The sequence below is a fragment of the Ptychodera flava genome, chromosome 9 (genome assembly GCF_041260155.1).
Source record: "Ptychodera flava strain L36383 chromosome 9, AS_Pfla_20210202, whole genome shotgun sequence".
Classification (NCBI taxonomy): domain Eukaryota; kingdom Metazoa; phylum Hemichordata; class Enteropneusta; family Ptychoderidae; genus Ptychodera; species Ptychodera flava.
Window position 1 is genome coordinate 17,591,294 of NC_091936.1, and position 7,465 is coordinate 17,598,758.

Genomic DNA, 7,465 nt, shown 5'->3' on the forward strand with positions numbered 1-7,465 from the left:
TATTTTTAGCTTTTATTTGGAAAACTAACTTGCAAAAGGGGTCTTAGTTGCCATTTTGAATTGCAAATATCAGTAAAGTTGGGGAAATTTTTTTCTTAATCCAAATATTTGAGGGGTGTCTCCTAGTATTTACTCTTGCTTATAAGAACGGTTTTAAAGTTTCCTTTGGAAGGTGATATACTACTGGTGTGGGTGGGCTATTTTGAAAATATTCGAGTAAATAGAATATTCATTATCTTATTGTTGTAAAAAGAGAACATTTTTGGCATTGGTTTTGTAAGCGCAGGGATGGCGGCCATTTTGAATTTCAAATATCAGTAATCTGGGGTAATTAGCAGTTTCTATGGTACCAAAATTTGCACCTTGACCCAGGTTTTTATTCTTGTTTTTGAAAGAAAATAGTTTCCCCGAGGAAAGTTTGAGCAAAGCATTGAGTCACTCTTTTATCTTCGAGGCGTATACTTCCTTATTATTCAGTCCTTTTTACGTCCTTTCCGATCAAAATACTATACACGAAAGGTTGGACCCGAAACGTCAGACTCTGTTTCTTGTCGCTCTGATTCTCGTCCTTTTCTCCTGAATATCTAGTTTAGATATGTTACCCTCTAGTACAGTGTCTTCACTCCTTTTAATTGTATCGCACGGAGCAGTTTTTATTCTGAAACAGAATATTGTTAAGTTCACATTCAGTTTCGATGGTTCGGAACAAAAGGATCCGTACGGCATGCAAATTGTTGTCGCTGTTTGTATAATTTTCTGACAAAAAAATACCAGACAATAAATGCTGCTGTACAGTTGTTGTCTACTACGATACGAACGCAAATGCCGACAGCAAACAAACATTAATGATATCTTCTTAGGGCCCTAAGCATGTACATCTGCTGTTACTAGTACTCAACATTTTAACAGACGGACTGTGTCAATGAAGGGAATCGGGGAATCTGATGAGCGAGCCGTGTCCGCCCACTAACGAGCGCCACTCATCGAAGAGAACCCGTTAAGGTAGAACGCGCCTCAGGGACAGATATTCGGGCTCACAAATTTCTACAATTCCTTTCTGATCTACCACTTGTAGGGGTTCATTATCTAAAGCTCCTGGAAAGAGAAAATCTTTCAACGTCTTGGTTTTTCGAAAATCCATCATTTAATTTACCCACATAGAGTTAACACAGGGATGGCAGTCATTCCGAATTTCAACTATCGCAAAATGTTGGGTAATTTCTTTTGCTAGTGTCACACTTTGCACGGTGACCCCGATTTTCATCGTTGATTCGGTAAGAGAGAGGTTGAAAGTTTAATTTAGGAAAGTTTGAGCAAAAGTATGCTTTTCACTTTTAGGCGCGTACTACCTAATAAAAGCGCCTCCACGTGTCAGTGCAAATCATCATGTTTCCCGACAATCTCATCAAGTATAAGTGGTTTTGTAAAAGAAATGTCAATATTCCCACTCTCTCTTTAATAATATAATATTATTTGAATAAACATCTATGACGTATTCATTGACGTCAGAGTGAGAGACAACAATCTCATAAATCTTCTCTCTTGTCATGGTCTATGGTTCGTATTGACTCGTTTTGAAACCCGTGGAGAAAATTAACTATCAAGTACCTTGTCTTTTTTGTTAAATTCAAAAATCGGGAAAAATATATTTGGTTGTCTTGGGTGTGGGGGGTACCGGTAATGAGGGAAAAATATCGTGGCATGTACGGGAGGTAGTGGAGAACTGTTGAAATGGGGAGAGTGCGATTGGGTTTTTTAACGGTTGACAGTGGCGGAGAGAGTAGCACTGGGCCGGAGGGAGATGTTCAGTTCGTCGAGGAGGGTGGTTGTGAGCAACTCTCGCTCGACTTCAAAATTCAAGATTTTGTTAAAAACCTTAGAATCTATGTTTAACTCTGCTGCAGTTGCAATTTCTGAATCAGGCAGCTCGTCTGCCATTGATTTGTATGCCCTGTATATACCTGAATGATAACCCTGCAAAGGTATCTTCCCTAGGTAAATGGAGGCTATTAGGAAAGGTTCAAGATGGAGAATTATTTGTGGTAGGTTAATGTAAACCGATGCCTAGCCTGCGCTGAGTATAACACGTGTTTCGCGCTTCCTCTATTATCAGTGGATGTGACGCTACCCTCTAAATCCTCGTGCGATTCTTGGTAGGCCAAGGTGAGAAAAAATCGTGCAGTTCCGGTTAACTGACCTACCCTAATTTTTACCCGCCGACCCTGATAAAGCTGTACATAAACGCGGAAGTGAAAAAAACAAGCAAAACTAAAACGTGATATCAAGCGAAATATACAAATCCACGAAAACTTTATGAAATCTACACTATCATTCATTTTGCATACTGAAAACATGCAACATACGGGCCAGCGATGTCAATAACTTGTACTCGATTTAATTCAGGAAGTGTGATAATGAAGACGAAAAATATCTTTGTTGCCCGCTTTTATCAGGAGCGAATCGACTTTCGAACAAAGTTTAGGAGGAACGTCATCCGGGTGGGTTTTTTGTAGCACAATCCAACCTGTCACGGTGTTGAATGCGCTATGGATATTTGCTAGGTATGGCTGGAAGTGCGGCATATTTCATGTTGAGTGTTCTTTTTAGATGTGAGCGATTGTGAGGAAGTTTCAAAATTACAAAAACTCTGAAGAAGCTGTGAGGGAAACTACCAAGAAACTATAAATTTAAAAACTCATTTCAAATGCGTTTAAATTTACAGTTCTAGTTCTTGGGTTATTTGGTGTATCTTGCGATCTTTTGCTGCCGCTTTTTGCGCGGCTGGGAAGACAGAATAATCAACGTAGAATCTAACCTGGTGACCATTTATCAAACTAAATAACATTGTTGGAGTTCTTGCAATACAAACTTTAATAACATGACAATTGTTGAGTTTTGTGTTTCATTAAAAATTATCCAAAACCAGAAATAAAGCTAATCCGTGAAATTGGGAATATTCAACGTTCCTGTCCCAGTACAGCGTACAATACTCGGGACCACACAGTATCTGTTGGTAATAAACTTCAAAAAATAATGAATGCCAACTTAAATGTCGCATTATTTTAATAAAGTCTACCATTTTTATGTCTGAATACTTTCCTTACCTTTGCGCAACCCTTAAATATCCCCCTCCCCCATAGCGCCCCATTCTTTCACCCTAACTGGTACTAGGCCTACTACTGCTATGCTACACCGTTCTGCTGGCACCGCCTTGAAGTAAGGTCCAGTGAAGACATCTTCCAAATCCATGGATGGTAAATCGGCCGAAACTGCACTTATCCGATCCAGTCCTATATACAATCGTTGATTTTTCGATATCCATGTTTAAGCTCAGCACTGAGGGCTTGGGACTTATACACGGATGTACAGTATTTTCAAAAATACGCTTCACAAATAGGGCTTAAAACGAGCAGAGATTTATGTTCGGACGAATACGGTAGTGATGACAAATGTCCTGTATTTATTTTTATTTTACGAGCATCATATGTACACTACTCTTGATTTATGATACACCAACACTATCAAATCTGAAAATACGTTCTGAAGGAAATGTACACTGCTTCATTATTTTGAACGACTGAAAAAAAAATCGGCAAAATAAAATAATTCCGACCTACACTATTTTTGAAAAGTATGAATGATTTAACGACACAATATTTTTTATTTGGCTTTACATCGGAATTGAGAGTCTCTGGCCGTTCCTGCGTTCGTTAGTGAAGTGTTGGATATTACCTCTTCAGGAAAATATTCTCGGATCAGTGAATTCATCAACATGGATTTCCTTGAAAAGTTGTGAAGAGTACTTCGACAATTCACAAGTATGAAGTATGGTCCGACGTAAGAACTCATGCACTCACATTGTTCAGAACGTGGATAATATCCAGCTTCCTTGTGTCATGAATATCTGGTTTGTGTATTTTTTATCTCTTATCCACACAGTGCAATGTTTTAAACTCCTTTTTTACGAGGTTCTGTGATCACCATATTGAACAGTCTTCACCTTGAACGATTTCATTGTAAAATGATCACTTTTACTTCGATGGTTTCGACCTAAAGCAACTAGCTCTAACTTTGATGATTCTTTCATTAGGGTTTCGACACCATGGGTGCGAAACCCTCTTGTAATCGTTCTGTTTTTTATTAGGGTTTCGACACCATGGGTGCGAAACCCTCTTGTAATCGTTCTGTTTTTTATTAGGGTTTCGACACCATGGGTGCGAAACCCTCTTGTAATCGTTCTGTTTTTTATTATTATTATTATTATTATTATTCTTCTTCTTCTTCTTCTTCTTCTTCTGTCGCGCTTTTGCAACTACCACGCAAACACCGTTGCACCCAGAGACTTCATATTTGGTACACAGGTACAACTCAGCAAAAGTAATTTTTTTGTCACATGACCATAACAAAAGGTCACGTGACTTTTCGGCCATTTTGAAAATAAACTTTAAAATTGAGCTCATTTGCATAACAAGTGATAAATCAAAATTCTGCTCCAGTCACTTTTTAGACCTTATAGCCTTGCTCCTTCATGCCAAATATCATGGTCACAGGCCCTTGCCGATTTTGAGAAGAAGATTTTTAAAGTATTATTTTTCATATTTTTCAGTGACCTTTGACCTCCCCTATAGATTTACATATGCCCATTACAGGCTAACCAATAGAGCTAGGAGTCTGGTCCTTTTCGACACAGAACATCATTGGCTGTTAATGTTCACCGAAATTTTTTGGGTCAGGTCACGTGACCTTGACCTCATTAATTATGCGCATATCTAATTCTAGGCTAACCAATAGGGCTAGAGATCCAAATTTTGGTACACAGGGACTACTATGGGATAGAAATCTATTGCAAATATGTCACGTGACAAGACCTCATTAATTATGCGCATATCTAATTCTGAGCCAGCCAATAGAGCTAGAGGTCTGATTTTTGGTATATAGGGATAACTTAGCATTACAATTTTTTTGACAAAATGTCATGTGACCTCGATGACCTTTGACCTTGAATATACGTATATGTACATAACTCAGTAACCACAAGTGGTACACCCTTCATATTTGGTATGATGGGAGACCTTATGACATCACATCCTGTACCTCATTAATTATGCGCATATCTAATTCTGAGCCAGCCAATAGAGCTAGAGGTCTGATTTTTGGTATATAGGGATAACTTAGCATTACAATTTTTTTGACAAAATGTCATGTGACCTCGATGACCTTTGACCTTATATATACATATATGGGCATAACTAAGTAACCCCAAGTGCTATACCCTTCATATTTGGTATGATGGGAGACCTTATGACATCACATCCTATACCTCATTAATTATGCGCATATCTAATTCTGAGCCAGCCAATAGAGCTAGAGGTCAGATTTTTGGTATATAGGGATAACTTAGCAGTACAATTTTTTTGACAAAATGTCATGTGACCTCGATGACCTTTGACCTCTATATATACAGTCTCGGGCATAACTAAGTAACCACAAGTGCTACACCTTTCATATTTGGTATGATGGGAGACCTTATGACACCACATCCTGTACCTAATTAATTATGCGCATATCTAATTCTGAGCCAGCCAATAGAGCTAGAGGTCTGATTTTTGGTATATAGGGATAGCTTAGCAATAAAAATTTTTTGACAAAATGTCATGTGACCTCGATGACCTTTGACCTTAAATATACCTATATGTCCACAACTTGATAACCACAAGTGCTACAGACTTCATATGTGGTATGATGGGAGACCTAATGACACTGCATCCTGTACTTCATTAATTATGCGCACAATCTAATTTTTCTTTTGCTCTTAATGCTGCTACTTGTGTCGAAACCCGGTCATCGCTGCTTGCAGCTATATTTATTATTATTATTCTTTCTTTCTTCTTCTTCGCCGCACGTTTGGCAACTCTGGAGCAAAAACTGTGGAGCTAGAGTCTTCAAATTTGGCATATAGGTACAACTCTGCAAAAGTAATTTTTTGGTCACATGACCATAACAAAAGGTCACGTGACCTTTCGGCCATTTTGAAATAAACTTAAAATTGACTTCATTTGCATAAAAATATACCAATCAAAATTCTGTCCTATATTTTTGTAGACCATAGGATGGGCTCCTTCATGCCAAATTTCAAGGTCATAGGCCCTGCCGATTTTGAGAAGAAGATTTTTAAAGTATTATTTTTCTGATTTTTCTATGACCTTTGACCTTCCTATACCTGTGCAGCTAAGCTATGGCAAAAGCTTTTTCTGGCCTATCTAAGGGTCCCAATAGGCTAGCGTGTCTTGAACAATGACCTTTTGGGGACCACATTGGACACCGAAATTATGGGGATGCCCCTTGACCTTTGACCTTGGCATCATTTAGCACATTACTAAACATGCACGTATGCAATTCTGGAGTACCAGATACAGCAAGAGGTCTGATTTTTGCTATAAGGAGGCAAACAAAGTTTTTGAGGTCAAAGGTCATCTGGTCACGTGACATTTTGTCAACACACTTTGCTCCTATACTTCTCCTGTGTACCAAAAATCAGATCCCTAGCTCTATCGGCTAGCCCGGAATTAGATATGCGCATAATTAATGAGCTACATGATGTGGTACCACATTGTCTTCCATCCCACCAAATATCAAGGCAGTAGCACTTGTGGTTACTGATTTACAAGCCTATTCGTGAAATCGAGGTCAAAGGTCATCCTGGTCACGTGACTTTTGCCCAAAATCTTGGCTTCCACACGTCTCCCATGTACCAAAAATCAGACCCCTAGCTCTATTGGCTTGCCCAGCATTGGCATTAGCAGCCCCTGTGCAGTAATGCTGGCTGAGCATATTCCTATTCATAAGCTATAGGCTGGCCTCGTACGTAACTCAATGAGATGAACCCTCGCTGGCTTCACATTCTGAAAAACTGATCTGATTTTGCAATGAATCTCATGTTGGCTCTAAAATCAACTTACAACCCATGCTCTATCTTTGTAAGCCACAAACTGAGTGCTGATCAGCTGCTATTCAAGCATAGAGACACGCACTACTTTTTGAACCGGACTATCTTCGTGGGTAACGGATGACCTTTGACCTAGTAGCTCTACCTTTGACCTCAGCATCTCAACAGCATATCCCGTGTATGTGTACCCTGGCCCATATGCCTACAGCTTCCCCTATTGCTTTCATTGGGTTTTTCTTATTATTAGGGTTTCGACACCATGGGTGCGAAACCCTCTGTAATCGTTCTGTTTTTATTATTATTTCTTCTTCTTCTTCTCTTCTTCTTCCGCCGCACGTTTGGAACTCTGGAGCAAAAACTGCTGGAGCTAGAGTCTTCAAATTGGGCATATAGGTACAACTCAGCAAAAGTAATTTTTTGGTCACATGACCATAACAAAAGGTCACGTGACCTTTCGGCCATTTTGAAAATAAACTTTAAAATTGAGCTCATTTGCATAAAAAGTGATAAATCAAAATT